The following is a 22504-nucleotide window of genomic DNA, read 5'->3' on the forward strand; positions in this document are numbered from 1 at the left end:
ATAACATTCTTAGGTCCATGTGCTTGCACTCTGCAGCCAACTGGTATCAGACCATCTGGTCAATCTAACAGCCTCTCTGCATTCAGTTTGTCACCATTTCTATCTTCTAGTGTCATCTGCAACATGCGGCTAGTAATGACTACCTAGAAGAATGACATGTGAAAACAGACGTAAAGTATCCAGTATAGGGTCTGCCACAGAGTATGTATTTGCCTAGTGAGTTGTTCTGCACATGCAGGGGAAGGACTTATTTCTACTGAGCCATGAGACACAGGACCACATGCAAGGGTGAAAAAACAAGATGCAGCAGAGATTGCTAGTTGCTTAATTAAATTCATTCCTCCCTTTATTTTGGAAAGAAGACTTTTAAGGGCATCAATGTGCCAAGTTAAGATTATAGTTCCCAGCTCTGCGAGGTCATGATGCTAAATTCGAGTCTATAAGATGTAGTTAGAAGGCTTTGTGTGGGGCTTCCAGAAACACTCTTTCTAAAATAAGGATGTGATGGCTGGAGCTCCAACTACTATTTTGGCCCATAAGGCAAATTTGTGGACGGAAGCGAGGCTGTGCGGATGACAGAGAAGAACGAGTTTGGGTACCTTCCTCCCACTTTCTTCTATGAGAGAGGGGAAAAGCCCCTCGTGGGTTTAGGATACTGGAATCCGGGGGTTTCTGTTACACGCAGGCAAACCCCGTCAGCCACTCTGTAAACTGCTGGGCCTTGCTCTCACCCAGATTCTGCTCCTCGGACTTCTCCGAATCACCTGGAGCCGCGATGCCGAAAGAGTTGGGCCGACAGAACCGGGAGAAGCAGGGGGAACAACACAGGAAGCAGGTCGGGAGAGGCGGCCAGACGTCTGGTTCTGTCCGCGCTGCTCCCGAGCTCTCCTGGCTCTTCCTCCTTCGCTCGTCTCGACCCTGCGGCCGGGCAGCGCGTGGTGCCAGCTCCGCCGCCGTCCTTCTTGGCCCGCGCCGTCCCCTAGCCGTCCTCGCGCCGTCCGCCTACCCAGGGTCCCCTTTCCGCACCCGCACCATCCCCTCAGCGTCCCTAACGGTTCCCTCACCGCCCGCGCCTGTTCGAAAATGCACTGAGCCACCGCTCTCGTCACGGTCCGCTTCAGGCCGCCATTGGCCGGCACACGTCACGTGAGGCGTACGGCGGCTGACATTGGCGGGCGAGCGGGCGCGCTGAGGGCAGCGCAGGGGACGCGGCCTCAGTAGGGGCGCCCCGTCGCGGGGAGCAGCCTAGGCGCTCGCCGGAGGACGCTGTCCGGCGGGCGGGGCCGGACCCCTCTGCCTCCTGGACGCGTCGGGAGCAGCGGGGATCGGTGCCGCGCCGTGAGGGTGCGCAGAGGCTGCCCTAGAATCCGCTACCCACAGACCCTCCGCGGGGCAGCCTCTCCGGGCCGGGCGCGCCCTGGGCCGCCGGCCGCAGACGACGTGCGACACGGACGGCGCGTCCTGCTGACCCCAGCCGGCGCCGAGGGCTTGGAATCCCGAGCGGGAAAAGGTTCGGAATTTGCAGCTAGTTTAGCCGCACACTCAGTATGGCTCTTTCAGATTTGTTTTTTTAAACGTCTAGTTATTAAGTGATGCGTGGTTGGAGGCAAATCATTGAGGGTCATGAGCTTGAAACTAAAGTGTAAAGGTCTTGGATTTGAGGATCTCACATTCAGATGTCTGCAGGGACCGGGCTGGGAGATGCTGGGAGAACCCCCACGTTCTGGGATGGCGAGCGTCTCTCAACTGCCGCTCAGAGCGATCTCAGATTTTTCATAAGAAAGTTGAATGTCGGGATTTTTATGTGAAATCTCTTAATTTGTAGATGTTGACAATCAAAAAAAGAAAGAGAGAAACACTGGAAGCCAAACAAAAGACATTTATAAGCTGGTTCTAGTCTGCCAGTTTGTGACCTCTAATTTAAATCTAATTCTGCCACTAAATTAGTCACGTGACCTTGACCAAGTCACTTACTTCTCGGACATGCATTCTCAACATGGCTGATACTGCTTATGTTCTTAGGGGGCAAAAAGATCGTAGATATTACCGTTCTTTGTGGCCTTCCAAAGACCCTCAAAACAAGCAGATATACCTTATACCTATGGCATTGAAATTGTATGGGGTTGGCAGATTCGGAAATGAAATGTCTAAAACGTCTCCTGGGAGGAGAGAAGGGAAATCAAGAAAAGGTTGAGAAACACTGCTTTAGGGAGGTGGATAAGCAGATGATCCTGCGATAGTTGTGTATGTGGAAGGATTAAAATATACTAGCATTCATAGACTGAGAGCTGGAAAACTCCGAGAGGTCATCTTATAAAAGTTCCTTGCCAGGCACTGTTAACACACACACGTACAGGTACATACATGTATACACACATACATATGCCCACACAGTTTTATTTGATCTCCACAACAAAGTGTCATTTCATTTACTGTATGGGAAAACAAGCTCAGAGGGTTTGGGTGACTTGCCACAGTCAGAACTATTAATATTAAATGGAAGAACTGGGATTTAAATCCAAGTCTTTATGGCTCCAAAACCACCCACTCATCCTGTTGGTTCCCAGCTTGTCCAGTTGTGTTCAGATCTCTTAGTGCACAAGAATTCCACCTTGTGGCTTTTTAAAAATGCAAAAATCTCAGCTCCCACTCCAGAAATGAGGATTCAGTATCAGGGACAGGACTGGAGGATCTGCATTTTCACACCCTTCTAAGATGATTCCCATATTGGTGACCCAGGGACCATTTTAAGAACAATTGTTCTAGTCTAATTTCCCACCCAACCCCAAAGGCTTCGTGGGGTTGTACCCAAGGGTCTCAAATTTCTCCTCCCAAACAGAGATTCCATCTCCTTTTGCAGACAAGTGACCATTCAAGCTTTGGAAGGAAATATTTTGTTGGAGAAAACCAAGGTTTAGGAGACAGCACCCTCTGCTGTGGAACAGCTTTCATTTTGAGACAGTCCTGACAGTTTTGCTGTGCTTTTTTAAATAGGAGCTTCCTTCTGTGCTATTCTGATCCTCCTTGAAAACTAGGTTCAAGGCATTTATTTGAAAGTTACTATTAAACTTTTTTTTGTTGTTGTTGTTGTTGAGACGGAGTCTCGCTCTGTCGCCCAGGCTGGAGTGCAGTGGCCAGATCTCAGCTCACTGCAAACTCCGCCTTCCGGGTTTACGCCATTCTCCTGCCTCAGCCTCCCAAGTAGCTGGGACTGCAGGCGCCCGCCACCTCGCCCAGCTAGTTTTTTTTTTTTTTTTGTATTTTTAGTAGAGACGGGGTTTCACCGTGTTAGCCAGGGATGGTCTCGATCTCCTGACCTCGTCATCCGCCCGTCTCGGCCTCCCAAAGTGCTGGGATTACAGGCTTGAGCCACCGCGCCCGGCCTAAACATTTATTATTTATTTATTTTGAGACAGCTCACTCTGTCGCCCAGTCTGGTCTCATACTCCTGGGCTTAAATTAATCCTTGACCTCCTATAGTGCTGGGATTACAGGTACAAACCGCCACACCCGGCCTCACAATTCTCTTAAAAGCACATCGTTTTTCTTTTTTTTTTTTTTTTTTTTTTTAGTTATACTTTAAGTTCTAGGGTACATGTGCACAACGTGAAGATTTGTTACGTACGTATGTATGTGCCATATTGGTGTGCTGTACCCATTGACTTGTCATTTACATTAGGTATATCTCCTAATGCTATCCCTCCCCGTCCCCCCACGCCACGACAGGCCCACGTGTGTGATGTTCCCCTTCCTGAGAAGCACATCCTTTTTCTTTCTGTCTCTCTTTTTATTTATTTATTTGTTTATTTTAAGTTTGAAACAGGGTCTCGCTCTGGTGCCCAGGCTGGAGTGCAGTGGTGCAATCTCAGCTCACTGCATCCTCAACCTGCCAGGCTCAAGCAATCCTCCCACCTCGGCTTCTCAAGTAGGTGGGATTACTGCTGTGTGCCACCACGCCCAGCTACTTTTTTGTGTTTTTTATAGACATGGGGTTTCGCCATGTTCCCCAAGCTAGTCTTGAACTCCTGGGCTCAAGTAATCTCCCACCTGGGACTCCTGAAGTGCTGGGATTACAGCTGTGAGCCACCGTCCCCAGCCTGCACGTCCTTTTTCAAAACCAACAACTGCGTCAAAGTCCAAACATTTTCTTTGTTCTAAATTAAGCAGTATAGAGGATGTGAAAATGTATACATTGAAATGTTTCTTCAGAATCGTGTTTTATGTAATTTACTTATATATTTCTTTTTCTAAGAATGATGTAAGTTGAGTAATCAAAACATTTCTTTGCAGTTATTATCTGGATCGTTTCATGTACCTAATGTGTTGTTACTGAAAAAGTTGTATTTCATTTTTCTGGTTTCTGTGGTGGCAACATGGGGTACAGGAAATAAAGTGGGTTTAAGGAAAAACCGGTGTTCTAATCCCAATTCTAGTACTTTCTAGTTATGTGACCTTGGGCCGGTGACGTCCTCTCTCTCAGTTCTTCCTCTCTGATTCTCACTTTCCTAATCTTTAAAATGGGGACGGTGCCTCCAGGGTTGTGACATTTATATGAGACAGCATGTGTAAAGCCCTAGCAGAGTGCTAAGCACAACTATATTCTATTAATATTAGTTTTTTTCCTGTCTCACTCTCTTCAGAGCGAACTTATAAGTTCCTATCCTGCTGTAATATTTAAGATCATTTTCATTTCCAAAAAGATGCATTTTCTGGAGCACTTAACTATATGTGAGACATTAAAAATTTCATAAAAATATAGTGGGCCATCTTTTTAAAAAACTTTGCTGAGAAAACTAAGGGCAAATTGACTAGTTTCTTATCAGGTTTTGCTCTCTGTGACCAAAATCATCCATTTGTTAATTCAGCTGATATTTATTAACACTTATTATGTGCCAGGCAGTATGGCACATGTAGACAATATAACTATAAAGAAGACAGACAAGGTCCCTAACCTAAAAGAAATTATATAAGAAAAAGATAGTAAGCAAATAAAGTAATTACAGATTTTAATAAATGCTTAAACAGTAAAACTGAATAATGTCAATGAATTTAACATGATGAAAAAATACGTTCCTCACTGAGTTTAAATTTGTGAAAAAATATTAGGAAATTATCTTAAACTCTTAAGTCTCAATTAAGATTTTGAAATGTGTCTTCAGTGAAAGGTATTAGTAAAAACTAATTTTTAAAGTTTGTTTTAGTCATTTGAATGGTAACAATAACAAAATAATAATAATAGAATAAATAACATAAAGGAAAAAAGCCATACTCCCTTCCTTAGTATTTTGGTCAATCTGCTTCAGTTTGTGTATATTTATTTTTACATACTTGTACACAATTTTATATTTTACTTCCTTTAAACTATAAAAATTTTTACCATTTTTACCATTAAAAAGTTGATTTTTAATACATTGCCAAGATAATGTTCTGCAGCTAATGCCAACACGTATCTTTTCTAAATCCTTTTACCTGAAGACTCCTAGGTGCTGACCATCCTGACTTGGGTAATTTATAATATTTACTGTCATCATTACTATTATTTCTTGAACACTTCTTATGTTTCTGATACTTTATATCAGTGGTCTACCTGAACAAGGTCTCCTTCACCATGTCCATTGAACATTATTATTGGATGGCTATCTCTTTCTTTCTACCTCATAGTTGAGTTAGTATTTTCAGCCCCCGTGCCGACTGATCTCTACATCTTCCTTCATTCTATATGCCTGTTTTGCAAAAGTTCTGTCATGCCTCCAACATAATCAGCCTTATCATGTACACATCAACTGACTCTAGTTCAGTGTTTTCTTTCCTTTGAGCAAAAGCTCTTTGAAAACAGAGATAATAAGCAAGGACCACAGGGGAGGTTTTCTTCTCTCTGTGATTAGTTGCATTTATTGCCTGGTGCACATGGGGAAAGTATTGTCATTAGATCATTTTCTTCTGTTCCATGTGATGCTGCTGTTTAGATAGTTCAAAACAGGGAAAACAGAGTCCTGCTGATTGCTTGTGGATTTTTGAAGTGTGAATGCCCTTAATAGCTTAAATGCTTTTTTTTTTTTTGAGATGGAGTCTCGCTCTGTCACCCAGGCTGGAGTGCAGTGGCGCGATCTCGGCTCACTGCAAGCTCCGCCTTCTGTGCTCATGCCATTCTCCTGCCTCAGCCTCCCAAGTAACTGGGATTACAGGCACCTGCCACCACGCCCGGCTAATTTTTTGTATTTTTAGTAGAGATGGGATTTCAGCATGTTAGCCAGGATAGTCTTAATCTCCTGACCTTGTGATCCACCCGCCTTGGCCTCCCAAAGTGCTAGGATTACAGGCGTGAGCCACCGCGCCCGGCCTAATAGCTTAAATTCTTATAAAGAGATTGTAGAATAATTGTACTTTTAGCCTACACGTTCTAAATTCTGTTTTCTAAGTGATTATTACTTGGATCCGTGGTAGACCTCCTATGTAGACAAATCAACTTAAAAATCCCTCAAATTTGTAGAGATGTAGATAAAACTGAACTGTTTTTATTAAATTCTAGGTCTTCTGTTGCTGGCCAGTTTTAACTTAATACTACATTGTTTATTTTGTGACTCAAATTGTTTCCACTTTTGCCATTGGGAACTCTTTCAGTTGCTTCTGCGTCTTTTTGACATTCTCATCCATCCCTGTGTTTTGAGTACTTCCCTACTTTTCTGGCACTACATGATGCTCCAGACTCATCTTGTATATTCCCTGCTCTAGCCCTGAAATTAATCATTCCAAGGATCCCTGGTTCCTTTTATTGGAAAATAGTATTAGAAACCAGATTTGCTCTGATATGCTCATCACTCTTGGAGTGCCGTTGCTTTTAGGCTGTTGTCAGTGACCATAGGTAGGAAATATATGTATATATATTAACTTGTGTATGCATACGTATTTTTATTTCTATTTTTACTCATCAGTGTCTATATTAAGCCAAAGAGAATTTCACCCTGATGTCTTAGAATCTAACTGAGAACTACACGGTTTATTCTAACCTTTCCTCCTTATTTATCCATAACCTCCCAGTCCATAGTGAGAAATCTGGCTCCTACCATTCACCATCCTTTTACTTATTTTTTCAGTTCCAGTATACAGGCACAGCAGTATCAGAACTATTAACCCACGCTTCCATAAAAACCAATTACAGAACGGTGCTTATGTACAGGGCTTTTTGTTGTTGGTTTCTCTTACAGTTTCCATTCATTTCCAAAGTTTCTTACACTCCATCCTCCCCATCCCCTTCAGTGAGATTATGTCATGTCATGCATTTATTATACAAGCATGCCTCAGAGATACTGCTGGTTGGTTCCAGACCACCACAATAAAGTCAATATCACAATAAGGCAAGTCACACAGATTTTCTGGTTCCCCAGTGCCTATAATAGTTATGTTTTCACTAGACTGTAATTTATTAAATGTGCAGTAGCATTAGGTCTAAAAAATGTATATATGTTAATTTTAAAATATTGCCAAAAAATACTAAGGAGCAACTGAGCCTGCAGTGAGTCGTAATCTTTTTTGGTTTAGGGTCTTGCCTCAGTGGTAATGGCTGCTGGCTGATCAGGAGAGACTTCTGCTGAAAGCTGGGGTGGCTGTGACTGTTTCTTAAAATAACAGCGACGTTTACTGCCTCAGTTGACTCTTCTTTCATGAAAGATTCTTCTGTGGCATGTGATGCTGTTTGATAGCACTTTGCCCTCAGTGGAACTTCTTTCAAAACTGGAGTCAGTCCTCTTAAACCCTGGCACTGCTTTATCAACCAAGTTCAAGGAATATTCTAAATCCTTTGTTTTCAGTTCATCAGAGTGCAGCATCTTCACTAGATGTAGATTCTCTATCAAGAAACCACTTTCTTTACTCATCCGTAAAAAGCAGTCCCTCATTCATTCAAGTTTTATCATGAAATTGCAGCAATTTAGTCATATTTTCAGCTCGACTTCTAATTCTACTTCTCTTGCTGTTTACACTACATGTACAGATACTTCCTCCACTGAAGTCTTGAACCTCTCCAAATCATCCATGAGTGCTGATTCCCAGCTTCTTCCTAACTCCTGTTAATGTTGGTATTTTGACCTCCTCCCATGAACTGCAAATGTCCTTCATTTGTGATTCATAAAGGAAAGTTCCTGTTACTCTCCATCCTTGCCAGTACTTTGATATTGCTAGTTAGATGTGTAATGGTACGTATTATGGTTTTAGTTTGCACATCCCCTATACTGAGCATCTTTTCACATACTTATTTGCCATCTATATGTTTTCAGTAAGGTGTCTGTTCAGATCCTGTGCCCATGTTTTTTAGTAGAAAATTTAAAATATAGTATCAAAGTTTTATTTATAATTTTAAAATAATTATACATTTCAAACAATACAAAGATGTATAAAGGGAATAAAATAGGGTATACTCTTCCTCTTTGCTCCACACCTAAATCTCTGAAAATGACTCCCCCCATCTCTACAAAAAATACAATAAATTAGCTGGATGTGGTGGTGTGCGCCTGTAGTCCCAGCTGCTTAGGAGGCTGAGGTGGGAAAATACCTGAGCCCACGAGGTCAAGGCTGCAGTGAGCCGTGATCGCACCACTGCACAGCAGCTTGGGTGACAGAGTGAGACCCTGTCTCAGAAAAATAAAAACTCATCAGCAAACCAAAGATCATGTAGCTTTTCTCCTTTTTTTTTTCTAGAAGTTTAATAGTTTCTGCATTTACATTTAGGTCTAAGATACATTTTGAGTTAATTTTTATGTAAGGTGTGAGTGAGGTTGAATTTATTTCATATAAACATCCAGATGTCTTGCATCATTTGTTGAAAAAACTTTTCTTTCTCCATTGGATTGTCTTTGCACCTTTTTCAAAAATTAGTCAGGCCGGGCGCGGTGGCTCAAGCCTGTAATCCCAGCACTTTGGGAGGCCGAGACGGGCGGATCACGAGGTCAGGAGATCAAGACCATCCTGGCTAACACGGTGAAACCCCGTCTCTACTAAAAAAAATACAAAAACTAGCCGGGCGAGGTGGCGGGCGCCTGTAGTCCCAGCTCCTCGGGAGGCTGAGGCAGGAGAACGGCGTAAACCCGGGAGGCGGAGCTTGCAGTGAGCTGAGATCCGGCCACTGCACTCCAGCCCGGGCGACAGAGCGAGACTCCGCCTCAAAAAAAAAAAAAAAAAAATTAGTCGACTGTATTTTTCTGCATCTATTTCCCATCTCTCTATTCTGTTCCATTAATTGAGGTGTCTAATGTTTTGCCCCTCTATATTTATTGTTGTAGCTTTATATTAAGTCTTGAAATCAGGTCATGTAAATCCTGCAACTTTGTTCTTCTTTTCCCGAATGGAATTGGCTGTTCTAGCACCTTTCCCTTTTTATATAAATTTTAGAACAAGCTTGTTTATGTCTACAAAATACCTGGCTGAGATTTCAATATGAATTTTATTACATCTATAGATCAACTTGGAGAGAATTAGCATCTTTACTATGTTATCTTTCAATCAAGAACACAAAGTATTTCTTCATTTATTTAGATTTACTTTAAGTTCCAGGGTTATGTGCAGGAAGTGCAAGTTTTTTACATAGGTAAATGTGTGCTATGGCAGTTTGCTGCACAGATCAACCCATCACCCAGGTATTAAGCCCAGCATTAGCTGTTCTTCCTGATGCTCTTCCTCCCCTGACCCCCGACAGGCCCCAGTATATGTTGTTCCCCCCTATGTGTCCATGTTTTCTCATCGTTCAGCTCCCACTTATAAGTGAGAACATGTGGCCTGCATCAGTTTGCTGAGGATGACTGTATCTTGCAACCTTGTGAAACTTACCTATGCGGGAGTTATTCAGTAGAGTCTTTGGGGTTTTCTGCATCCATAGACAACCATGAAAGACAATTACGTTGTCTGTGAATAAAGAGAGCTTTCGTTCTTTCCAATCTGTATACCTTTCTCTTTTTTTCTTATTACACTTAGCTAGGACTTTTAATATGAAGTTGAATAGAAGTGGTGAGAGAGCACATCTTGCCTCATTCCTGATTTAAGGGGGAAACATCAAGTCCCCCACTGTTAAGTATGATATTAACTGTGACTTTTTAAAAATAGTCTTTATTAGGTTGAGGAAATTCTTCTATCTAGTTTTGGCATTAGGTTAATGCTAACCTTACAGAATGAATTGGGAGGTGATCCCTACTCTTCTACTTTCTGGGAGAGATTATAGAATTGGTATTATTTCTTCCTTAAATGTCTGGTGGAATTCACCAGTGAAACCATCTGAGTCTGTTGTTTTCCTTTTTGGGGAAATTTCTTTTCTAATTTCACTACGAATTTTATGACTTTTTCAGATGTAGGACTATTCATTATCCATATCCCCTTGAGAGAGTTTTTGTAGTTTGTGCACTTGGAGGAAATGGTCCATTTTATATAAATAACCACATTTATAGGCACAGATTTACTCATAGTATTCCTTTATTATCTTTCTTGCTGTGCATGGGATTAATAGTGCTAACCTCTCTTTTATTCTTGATACTGGCAATTTGTGTCTTCACTCTTTTTTTTTTTTTTTTTCTTGGTTAGTGGTCTGTCATTTTCTTCTTTCTTGCTTTAGGTTTAAATTAGTTTTCCTTAGTTTCCCAAGGAGGAAGCATAGGTTACTGATCTTAGGTCTTTCTTGTTTTCTAAAATATGCTTTTACTGCTATAAGTTTCTCTCTAAACATTACTTTAGCAGCATCCCATAAATTTTGATGTTGTGTTTTTAAAAATTATTTTCAATTGTAAAATACACATAACAAAATTTATCATCTTAACCATTTTAAGTGTACATTTCAGTGCTATTATGTACATTCACACTGTTGTGCAAGATATATATGTATACACTTTAACTTTTACTTAGTTCAAAATATTTTTAAATTTCTCTTCACACTTCTTAACCTATGTGTTATTTAGAATTAGAAGTGTGTTGGGTATTTTTCAAATATTTCCAATTACCCAACTGTCTTTCAGCTATTGATTTCAGTTTAATTCTGGTGTGGTCTAAAAATATAGTTTGTATTATTTCTCTTCTTTTACATTTGTTCAGGTGTGTTTTATGTCCCAGATTGTGTTCTATCTTGGTGACTGTTCCATGTGCTCTTCTGTTGTTGGATGGAATGTTCTATATATATAAATTAGATCAACTTAGTTAATAGTGCTGTTCAAGTCATCTCTATCCTTACTGATTTTTCTGCCTGCTTAATCAGTTACTGAGAGAAGGATGTTGAAGCCTCAACTATAAATACAAATATATAGTGGGTTTGTCTATTTCTCCTTTAGTTTTTGCCTTGAATTAATGAAGTTAATATTTTTAGTTCTTGCAATTGGATGTATGATCAATTTTGAGTTAATTTTTATATGTGATATAAGAGATTGAGGCTCATGTTTTTGCCATATGGATTTTCAGTTGTTCCAGCACCCTTTGTTGGAAAGACCATACTTTACCTCATTATCTTTACGTTTTTGTCAAAAATTATTTGTCCAGTGGATGTAGGTATATTGGTTTTTGTTCTATTGTTCCTTTGCTCTGTTTTTAAGCTACTACCTCACTCGTTTTATTATTGTAGCTTGAAATCAGGTAGTGTTGTTCTGACAACTTTTTCTTTTTCAAAGTTCTTTTGGCTAATGTAGCTCCTTTGCACTTCCATATAAGTTTTATTTTTTATTTTTCACAGAGACATGGTCTCACTCTGTTGCCCAGGCTAGAGTGCAGTGGCAGAATCATAACTCACTGCATCTTCAAACTCCTGGACACAAACGTCAGCCTCCTGGCTTAGCTTCCCAAGTACCTGGACCACAGGTGCACACCACCACAATCTGCTAATTTTTATTTGTATTTTTTCGTAGAGGTGGAGTCTTGCTGTGTTGCACAGGCAGAGTGCAGTGGTGCAGTCATAACTCACTTCAGCTTCAAACTCCTGGGCTCAAGAAGTCTTCCCACCTCAGCCTCCCAAGTAGCTGGGAGTACAGGCACACACCACCACACCCTACTAATTTTTATTCGTATTTTTTGTAGCGATGAGACTCTCACTATGTTGGCCAAGCTTGTCTTGGACTCCTGGCCTCAAGCAATCCTTCTACCTTGGTCTCCCAAAGCTCTTGATTACAGGTGTGAGCCACCACTCCCGGCCCATATAAGTTTTAGAATTGGCTTGTCCGTTTCCACAAAAAACCTTGTGGGATTTTTGGTTGTATTGTGATCTACAAATTATGATGGAGAGAACTGATGTCTTAACATGTAGTCTTCTGAACTGTGAGCACAGTAGATCTTGCTATTTATTTAGGTCCTCTTCAATTTTTCTTAGTAGTATTTTATAGTTTTCAGTGTACAAGCCTTTCATATCTTTTGTCAGATGTATGCCTAAATATTTCGTACTTTTTGATGTTGTTGCAAATGTGTTTTTAATTTCAATTGCATTATTCATCTCTATTACATGAAGTGATTAATTTTTATATATTGATCATGTTTACCACAACCTTGCTAAATTAGCTTACTATTTTAGTAGATTTTTTGCAGATTTCACTGGATGTTCTGCATAGTTGAGCATGACATCTCTGGGTAAACATAATTTTACGTCTTTGTTTTCAATATGGAAGCCTTAGATTTATTTTTCTTGCATTATTGCTCTGGCTAGAACTTAATACTATGTTGAACAGAAGTAGTAAGAGTGGACATATGTGTCTGCAGAGGGAAAAACAATACTTTGAATGAAAACCCAACCTATCAAACTTTGTGAGCCACACCTTGAGCCTTGTTGAGAGGGAATGCAAAACTGGTCCAGTATTTGAAGTTTAGGCAGTGTAACCACCATCATAAGCTAAAGAAAAAAGTTACAGGATATTATCAATTGGTGCTGAAAAAAAGATTGGCATACCTTGACACCCATTCATTATTTTTTAAAAACTCTCAGAAAATGAAAGAATAAAAGAGAACTGCCTCCTTACAGAACTTACAGAAATACGGTCAAAATTTAGTTTAAACTCATAGAAGTATTATTGTTTTTATATATCAATCTTGTATTCTGTCACCTTGCTGAACTTATTAGTTCTAATAGTTTTTTTTTTTTTTTTTTTTTTTTTTTTTTTTTTTTGAGACGGAGTCTAGCTCTGTCGCCCAGGCTGGAGTGCAGTGGCCGGATCTCAGCTCACTGCAAGCTCCGCCTCCCGGGTTTACGCCATTCTCCTGCCTCAGCCTCCCGAGTAGCTGGGACTACAGGCGCCCGCCACCTCACCCGGCTAGTTTTTTGTATTTTTTAGTAGAGACGGGGTTTCACCATGTTAGCCAGGATGGTCTCGATCTTCTGACCTCGTGATCCGCCCGTCTCGGCCTCCCAAAGCGCTGGGATTACAGGCTTGAGCCACCGCGCCCGGCCTGTTCTAATAGTTTTTTAAGTGGATTCCTTAGAATTTTCTATATACAGGTTCACATCATTTTCAAAAATAAATAGTTTTACTTCTTCCTTTACAATATGGAAACCTTTTATTTCCTTTTCTTACATTATTACACTGGCTGGAACCTCCATTACAATGTTGAATAATGCTAATGAGAGTATATATTCTTATTTCTGATCTTAGGTGGGAAGCCCTAAGTTTTTCACCATCAGGTGTGATGTTAATTGTGGGTTTTTCAAAGATGCTCTTTATCAGGCTGAGGAAATTTGTTTATAAACTTAGTTTATTGAGTATTTTTATCCTGAGAAGACAGGTTTTCTCAGATGCTTTTTCTCTATTGAGATAGTCATGTGGTTTTTGACATTTATTCTATTAATATGAGGTATTACATTAATTGATTTTTGAGTGTTAAACCAACCTTGCATTCCTGAAATAAATACAAGTTGGTCATGGTGAATATTCTTTTTTTATGTTGTTGGATTCAGTTTGCTAATTTTTTTTTTAGGATATTTGCATCTATATTCATATAAGATTGATCTTTGGTTTTCTTGTGATATCTTTTTCTCATTTTGGTATCAGTGTAATACTGTGCTCACTGATTGCATTCTAACATGTTTGTTCCTTTCCTTTTTTTGAAAGAGTTTGAAAGGATCGGTGTTAATTCTTTTCTAAATGTTTGATAGAACTCATCAGTGAAGCCTGGCTTTTCCTTGTGGAAAGGTTTTGAAATAGTAGTTCAATTTCTTTACTTGTTAGGGGTTTATTCAGATTTTCTATTTCCTCTTGAGGCATCTTTTGATATTTTGTACCTTTACAGGAATTTATTTTACCTTCATTACCTGTTTATCTGCATACTTTTCATCACAGTATTTTCTTATAATTCTTTTCATTACTGTATTTGGTTATAACATTCCCTCCTTCATTTCTGATTTAGTAATTTGAGTCTTCTCTTTTCATTGGACAGTCTAACTAAAAAGTTATCCATTTTGTTTCTCTTTTCAAAGAAACAACTTTTGGTTTCATTGATGTTCTCTATTGTTTTACATTTTACTATTTTATTTATTGCCACCTTAATCTTTTTTATTTCCCACTTTCCTAGTCTGTGTTGTGTTGCAATAACAATACCACACACTGGGAAATTTCTAAAGAAAAGTCTTATGTTCTACATTTCTGGAGGCTGAGAAGTTCAAGGTTAAGAGGCCCATATGTGATGAGGGCCTCCTTGCTGCATCACCAATGGCAGAAGGCAGAAGGGCATAAAAGCATGTGTGTTAGAAAAGAAAGGGGTCGAACTCATCCTTTTATTAGGAACTCACTCTTCTGATAACAGCACTAATCCATTTATGAGGGCAAAGCCCCGTAAAGGTCCTCTTAGAGACCTATTAAAGGTCCCGTCTCTCAACACTGTTGCATTAGAGGTTAAGTTTCTAACACAGGAACTTTGGGGTATACATTCAAGCATACCTCCTCCTACCTTTTGCTTGTTTGAGGGTTTATTTTGCTCTTCTTTTTCCAGTTACTTAAGGTGGAAGGTTGGGTTATTGATTGAGATCTTTCTTCTTTTCTCGTATGCACTTGTAGCTATAAATTTCCCTCTGTGTACTGCCATAACTTCATTCCCTAAGTTTTGGTATTGTGTATGTTTGTTTTCAGGCAACTCAAAGTATTTTATATTTTCCACTGTATGTTTTTCTTTGACCTTCACCCATTAGTTATTTAAAGATGTGTTTAAATATTGTTTAACTGGTATATATTTGTGACTTTACCACATTTTCTCTATGTTGTTGAATTTTAATTTAATTTCATTATGATAAGAGAGCATATGTTGTGATTTCATTCTTTTTTAATGTATTGAGGCTTGTTTTATGGCCTGGCATATGGGCATATGGTCTACCTTGGAGAATGTTCCATGTGCACTGAGTGTATATTCTGCTGTTGTTGGATCTGGAATTTTCTTTAGATGTCTGTTCTGCGAAAGTACTAACTATGCAAAATGACCCCCAAATGCTGAAAGAGCTGAGAAACCAGAGAAGGAGGCAGACAGATCCAGTTTGTTGGTATTGGTGGATTTATTGAGGGAACTTATAGAAGTGTGGTCTTTGGTGGCCAGAAGACAGGTGGATATCTGTACTGTTACTCCCCAGACCCAAGGCTTACATACCATAGGGAAAGGGTATACATGCTCTAGCAAAACAAAGGCAACCCTCCAGAATAGTCAAGAATGCTAAATGCATTATTGATGCTAAATGCTAAAAGAATGCTAAATGAACCTTGATGTGATAACATCAAGGTTGCTTTGATCTAAAAGCAGGAGTAGATGTTCTTACACTAGGGACAGTAAATAAAGTGGGAATTAGGAGGCATTCACAGGACTGGGGCGAGTCAGAAGTCAATATGGTGGACTAGCATCCAAGATGGAATTACTTTTATCTCCACAGCAGCACTTAGGATTAGATAATTCATTGTGTTCTTCTGTTTTCTTGTTGATCTTCTGTTTTGTTTTTCCATCCATTATTGAAAATAGGGTATTGAAGTCTCCACTTATTGTTGAATTGTCTATTTCTCCCATCAATTTTGTAAGTTTTTATTTTATGTCTTTTGGGACTCTGTTCTTAGGTGCACAATGTTTGTAATTATTATATCTTCCTTATTAATGACTCTCAGCATGATAAAGTGTCCTGTTGTCTCAAAATAATTTTTGTCTTAAACAGTATTTTGTGTGATATTAATATTGCAATATCAGCACAATTTTGATTACTTCTTGCATGGTATATCTGTTTCCATCTTTTTACTTTTAGTCTATTCCTGTCTTTAAATCTAAAATGTGTCTCTTATCAATAACATATAGTTGGATCATTTTTTAATCCATTCTGCCAGGCTCTGCTTTTTGATCTGGATGTGTAATCCATTTTCATTTCATGTAATCACTGATAAATTAGGATTTATTTGCCTACCTTTTTTTATAGCTTATGTCTTTTGTGTTCCTTTATTTCTCAATTCCTGCCTTCTTTTATCTTAGGTATTTTTTATTATGCCTTTTCAAATCCCTTGTTTCTTTTCTGTATGTTTTGAGTTAGTTTTTAGTGTTTCCTCTGGGGATTACAATTGGCATTTAAAACAGTCTATTTCAGATTGATACTTAATTTCAATAGTATGCAAGAACTTTTCCTTTAGTGTGTTTTCACTCACTTCTACCTCTTTTGTACCATTGTCATAAAATACAAATTATATCTTTATATATTATAAGCTCATTGACTCATTTTTATAATTATTGCTTTATGCAGGTGTCTTTTAAAACAGGTCAAGAAAAAAGCTACATATATGTATTTTTATAATGTCTATTTAGTTATCTTTATTGGTGTTCTTTATTTCTTTGGATCTGAGAATCACAATGTACTGTTTTTTTCATTTCAGCCTGAGGGATTCCCTTTACTATTTCTTCTAGGGCAGGTCTGCTAGCAACAAATTCTCTCAGGTTTTGTTTTGTTTTGATCTCAAGATGTTTTAATTTCTCCTTTTTGGGGGAAGGGGCAGATTTTCTCTCTTGTCGCCCAGGCTGGAGTGCAGTGGCACGGTCTCAACTCACTGCAACCTCCACCTCCCAGGTTCAAGCAATTCTCCTGCCTCAGCCTCCCAAGTAGCTGGGACTACAGGCATGTGCCGCCACACCCGGCTAATATTTTTGGATTTTTAGTAGAGATGGGGTTTCACCGTGTCGGTCATGCTGGTCTCGAACTCCCGACCTCAGGTAATCTACCTGTCTCACCCTCCCAAAATGCTGGGATTACAGGCATAAGCCACTGCACCTGGCTGTCCTTCACTGGTTATAGAATTATTGACTGACCATGGCTTTCTTTCAAAATTGAAGAAATAGTCATCTCACTCTCTCTGGCTTCCATCTTTTCTGATGAGATGCAGTCATCTATACTAGAGCCATAACTTCCCCCTTAGTTTTAGTTGCCCCTTCACTTTCATGTGCTTTCTGTCTTCCAAAAGCTTACTGAGAGCACAGGTTCTTGGCTAACCAACTCCTGTTCCTTGCTCTATGGGCTTATTCTTTATTTCTCTAACAGTCTTTTCTCCAAAGTCTCAGGAGGAAGGGAAGGCTAATCTATGAGTTAAATCACTGCCTAAATGAGATGTCCTATATATCTTGCTATGGATGATCTGATCTAAGCCTGTGAATTCTCAAGAGCTACACACCTGCCTGTGTTTCTAGACACCCAGGCTTGCCTCCCAGACACACAAAATAGGTTTTACAGAATAACTATTAGAAAAATAGAGAAATAATTCACGAATTGAAGAGGTAGAAAATCTTGTTATTCTTCCTAGTCTGTATATAAATAGGGATGAAGTGAATAACAAATTCTGCTATACTCAGTATTTTGAGCTTTTTCTATTGAACTATCTGAAATTGTTATTATTCTTTTTTAAGACAGGGTCTCACTCTGTCGCCCAGGCTGGAGTGCAGTAGTGTGATCATGGCTGACTGCAACCTCTACTTCCCAGACTCAAGCGATCCTCCTGCCTCAGCCTCGCGAGTAGTAGTTTTCACTACTACTATAGGGACTATAGGTGCTCACCATCACACCTGGCTAATTTTTTATATTTTTTGTAGAGATGGGGGTCTCACTGTGTTGCTCAGGCTGGTCTCAAATTCCTGGGCTCAAGCGATCCTCCCATGTCAGCCTCCCAAAGTATTGGGATTACAGGCATGAGCCACTGCAACTAGCCTGAAATTATCAATTGAAAAAATTTCAAGCAGTGTCACAAAAGATGTATTTAAAGATAAACATAACTATGTATCTACAATATTTATATATTTATTAATAGGGATATTCAGATAATGAACATGTATTGATTATAAAGTCACATTATGGTGTCCAAATTGTGGTATCTGGTACTTCACTAAAAAGTGTCTGATATTTGGAGGGTCTTTGATCTTGTTGATACCACCTGTATAGCAATGCTCAGATTTCAAGTGATGTGTTTGTCCTAAAACAGAATTTTGGTAGCCAGGCCTCATCCAGGAATATGAGCTTGTTTCTAGATCTGGATGATGATGTAGGTCTTCTTGCTGTATTTCATGATTTTGTGAAGGTTGGCTCAGGAACTGTAAAAAGAAGGTTTATAATGTTTGACAACTTAATAGAACCCAGGAAACAGATCTTCACAGGGACCTATATGAATATGAATACCTGCTGTTAGGTAAATGCAAACCACTTACCTAGTGCAGTGGTTCTAAAAGCATCAGCATCACATGAAAATGAGTTAGAAATGTAGAATTCTCAGTTCCACTCTAAAACTACTGAGTGCAAACTCTAGAGGGGAGTGCCCAGCAGTTTGGGAGTTTAAGAAAGTCATCCAGGTGATCTGATGGGTTTAATTAGGAATTGTTGGACTTTCCATGAGCTTAGAAGCATCTTTGGTAGTATCTTTGATTTGAGGTTGATTGAACCTATGGGAATAAGGTTCAATCAAATAAGCCACCTGTGGCTGCTTGTGGGAAAAAGGATGGGAAATATAGAAACGTTGGTTGTAAAAACCAGCTTCATCTATAGTTAACATCTTACCCATTCTTTATTATAATGTGTTTTCTGAAGAATCCAAATCAAATAGCCTATTGCTTTAAACGATGAAATAGCAGGGTTCCTGCCGAACTGTTGTTTTCCCCCAATCTGTGGTTGGTCTCCTGAGAGCCTTGGAGACGTCTCTAGGGTGTATCTGAGGTGTGAAATCACAAAGCCAGTGAAGGTAATAGTGTAGTAAACTCTGCCAGAGACAACACGTTTCTAGGTGGCTCTCACTCCTTTCCCCAGGACTAACCGTATCAGAAATGTTGAGGGATCTGAAAAAAGAAAACAGTGTTTTTTTTTTAATGTTGCCTAGCTTCCTCTGGGGTGATTTGAAAAGAAAAGGAATTTTATGTAGTCATGTCTTTTTTTTTAGGTTATAAATTCAGAGGTGAGGACATTTCAGTTTAAAAGAAATCTATTTTTGTTTAATTTTACTACATAAGGAATCATAAGCAGTGCTTTAATTCCTCAAGAAGAAATTACTACAGTGGTATTAGGAGGCTGTTTTTATAGCATTTGAGCCCCATAAACCTACATACAACAAATCTTCACTCAGCCCTACGTGATGAGGGATGTGGGTAAAATATGTAATTGATACTAGGGAAGGCATCCTAAAGGAGAGAAAATGTGGGCTGAGGGTAGAAGTTACTGCTATCGTGCATCTGTATCAAGCCTCTGTACCTTCTGAGAAGAAAACAAATGTAACCCTCAGGGAACTGGAACACAAATCTGTCACATAGAAAATGGGCGGGAAGTTAGAGATATAAATGTGATCAGGAAGACTAAATAAGAATAATGCTATTCCTTGTGTTTGTGTAGTGCTGCCACATAATTATATATGTTCTTAGCAGTAACCCTGAGATGGGTAAGGCAAGATTACTGTTCCTACCTTACAGATGAAAAAGCTGACATTCAGAGAGATTAAGTGATAAAAGTGTTGGTGGTGGCAGCTGCCTTTTATTGAATGTTTATTCATGTATACATCCAACAAATACTGAGTACCACTATGTGCCAGGTCCTGTTCTAGGCTTTGGAGATAAACCAGTTGACAAAGCAGACAAAAAAAAAATCTATTCCCTCATGGAGCTTACATCCCAGTAGGAGAAGACAGACAATAGACAGGACAAATAAATAAAGTATATAATGTGTTAGATGTCATAAGTCCTGTAGAGAAAAATGAAATGGGGGAGTGATTTAAATTTTAATTAGGGTGATGTGGAGGGTTTTAAAGAGAGGGGTAACATGACTGACTGAAGTTCACAGGATTACTGTAGCTGCTGTATTGAAAATAGACTGACTTACATGTTGGGGACGGAATTAGGTCTGCATATACATTCTTGGGTCATCTTTACAATGATCCAGTAGGGTAGGTAGTAAGTCTCAGAGATATTAATAAATGTGCCTAAGATCACAAAGCTAATACGTGCCAACTCCTCTATTGAAATGTGTTTGGATTTTATAATCTTACATTTAGACTAGCATTCGTGTTTCTGTTAGGAGATAGGAGGCTAAAATGTATAAAGGGGCCATGTTCCTGATATTTGTCTTTGAGATAACAGTGAATGAAAATTTGGATTAAAAAATCAGTAAATTATTAATATCTGCACAAAGGAAAACAGATTTAGTAAATAAAATTTATGTGAGCCCATTGATTTGGACCAAGTTTCTGCACTAGACCCTAATAGACCAAATCAAAATGGAGTCATTCGTGTGACATGCCACATAATTAAACTAAAACTTAAAACACAAACCAACAGGAAATCCACAAATGGGCCAGTTTTCTAGGAAAAAGCAAAACAAAACAGGAGATTTGCAGCATCCAGTCGGAAGGGGCCCTAGTCAACCTGGCCAGCATAAGGAAGTCACTGCTTTAACTCATACAAGGAAAGTAACCAGAGGATAACCAGTCTGCTCTTTGTACTAGGCTGTTTCCCTGTTCCTGCTGCAGCTGCCTTATAAAAAGCCAATTGTCCTGCCACACCCAGTGGAGCTCCTTTCTATTTTGTAGAGTGAATATTATGTTGCCTAGTTCGTGAATCATGAATAAAAGCCAATTAAATATTTAAAACTCTATGTGTTTAAATTTTATTATTTAATAGGTCTTTATTGTTCAGAAACTATATTTGTAGTCCTTAAGAGCACAAACTCTGGAGCTGAACTGTGGGAATTCAAATTCCATTTCTCGTGCTTAGTAACTGTGTAACTTTAGGCAAATTATTTGACTTCTCTTTGTCTTATATACAGAACTGAATACATGCTTACTATACAATCAGCAGTTGTGCTACTTGGTATTTACTCAGATGAGCAGAAAACTTAGGTCTACACAGAAATCTGCGCATGAATGTGTATAGTAGTTTCATTCATCCTCGCTTAAACTTGGAAGCAACCAAGATGTGCTTCAATAAGTGAGTGGATAAACTGTGATATATCCAGACTATGGAATCTTATTCAGTGCTAAAAAGAAACAAGCTATTAAGCCATGAAAAGATATGGAGGAGCCTTAAATGAACATTATCCAATGAAAGAAGCCAGTCTGAAAAGGCTACCTACTCTGTGATTCCAACCCTGTGACATTCTGGAAAAGACAAAACTATGGAGACAGTAAAAAGATCAGTGGTTCCAACATAGCACATGTATACCTATGTATCAAACCTGCAGGTTGTGCACGTGAACCCTAGAACTTAAAGTATATAAAAAAAAAGAAGCAGTGGTTCCCAGGGTTTCAAGGAGAGGGAGCACAGAGGATTTTTAGAGCAGTGAAACCACTCTGCATGATACTATAGTATCATTATACCTTTTCTAAACCTACAGAATGCACAACACAGAGTGAGCCCTAATGTTAACTATGAACTTTGGATGATAATTATGTGTCAGTATAAGTTGATTGTAACAAACTTACCACTCTGTGGGGGAGTCTGTTGGGGGATGGGTATATGGGAAGCCTTTGTACCTTCTGCCCAGTTTTGCTGTGATTCCAAAACTGCTCTAAAAAGCAAAGTCTATTTTAAAAACAAATGGGAATATAGGAGGACGAGCCACAGACAAAACTCCTCAGACACTGAGTTAAAGAAGGAAGGGGTTTATTCGGCCGGGGGGCATCGGCAAGTCTTCTCTTTCAAGAGCCGAGCTCCTCAAGTGAGCAACTCCTGTCCCTTTTAAGGGCTCACAACTCTAAGGGGGTGCATGTGAGAGGGTCGTGATTGATTAAGCAAGCAGGGCGTATATGACTGGGGGCTGCATGCACCGGTAATTAGATCGGAACAAAACAAGATAGGGATTTTCACAGTGCATTTCTATACAACGTCTGTAATCTACAGGTAACAGAACCAATTAGGTCAGGGGTCGATCTTGAACTACCAGGCCCAGGGTGCCGTGCCGGGCTGTCTGCCTGTGGATTTCATTTCTGCCTTTTAGTTTTTACTTTTTCTTTCTATGGAGGCAGAAATTGGGCATAAGACGATATGAGGGGTGGTCTCCTCCCTTATTCCCCCCTTTTGAGACTCTCACTCATTTTAT

The 22504-nt window shown here is 39.5% G+C and overlaps 1 protein-coding gene and 1 long non-coding RNA gene across 3 annotated transcripts in view; one reads left to right on the plus strand and one right to left on the minus strand.

Annotated features, from left to right (window-relative positions):
- LOC115893955 overlaps positions 1–1057 on the minus strand; it is a 31723-nt gene extending 30666 nt beyond the window's left edge. Inside the window, exon 1 of the long non-coding RNA XR_004053997.1 lies at positions 732–1057. This is a non-coding gene — a long non-coding RNA (uncharacterized LOC115893955). The remainder of the gene's footprint in view (positions 1–731) is intronic.
- A 114-nt stretch (positions 1058–1171) lies between these two features.
- PTPDC1 (protein tyrosine phosphatase domain containing 1) overlaps positions 1172–22504 on the plus strand; it is a 102151-nt gene continuing 80818 nt past the window's right edge. For both annotated transcript variants that reach the window (XM_030919773.1, XM_010375126.1), the window contains exon 1: positions 1172–1510. The gene's annotated coding sequence lies outside the window, so the exon portion shown is untranslated. The remainder of the gene's footprint in view (positions 1511–22504) is intronic.

This window comes from Rhinopithecus roxellana, chromosome 16, assembly GCF_007565055.1.
Source record: "Rhinopithecus roxellana isolate Shanxi Qingling chromosome 16, ASM756505v1, whole genome shotgun sequence".
Taxonomy (NCBI): domain Eukaryota; kingdom Metazoa; phylum Chordata; class Mammalia; order Primates; family Cercopithecidae; genus Rhinopithecus; species Rhinopithecus roxellana.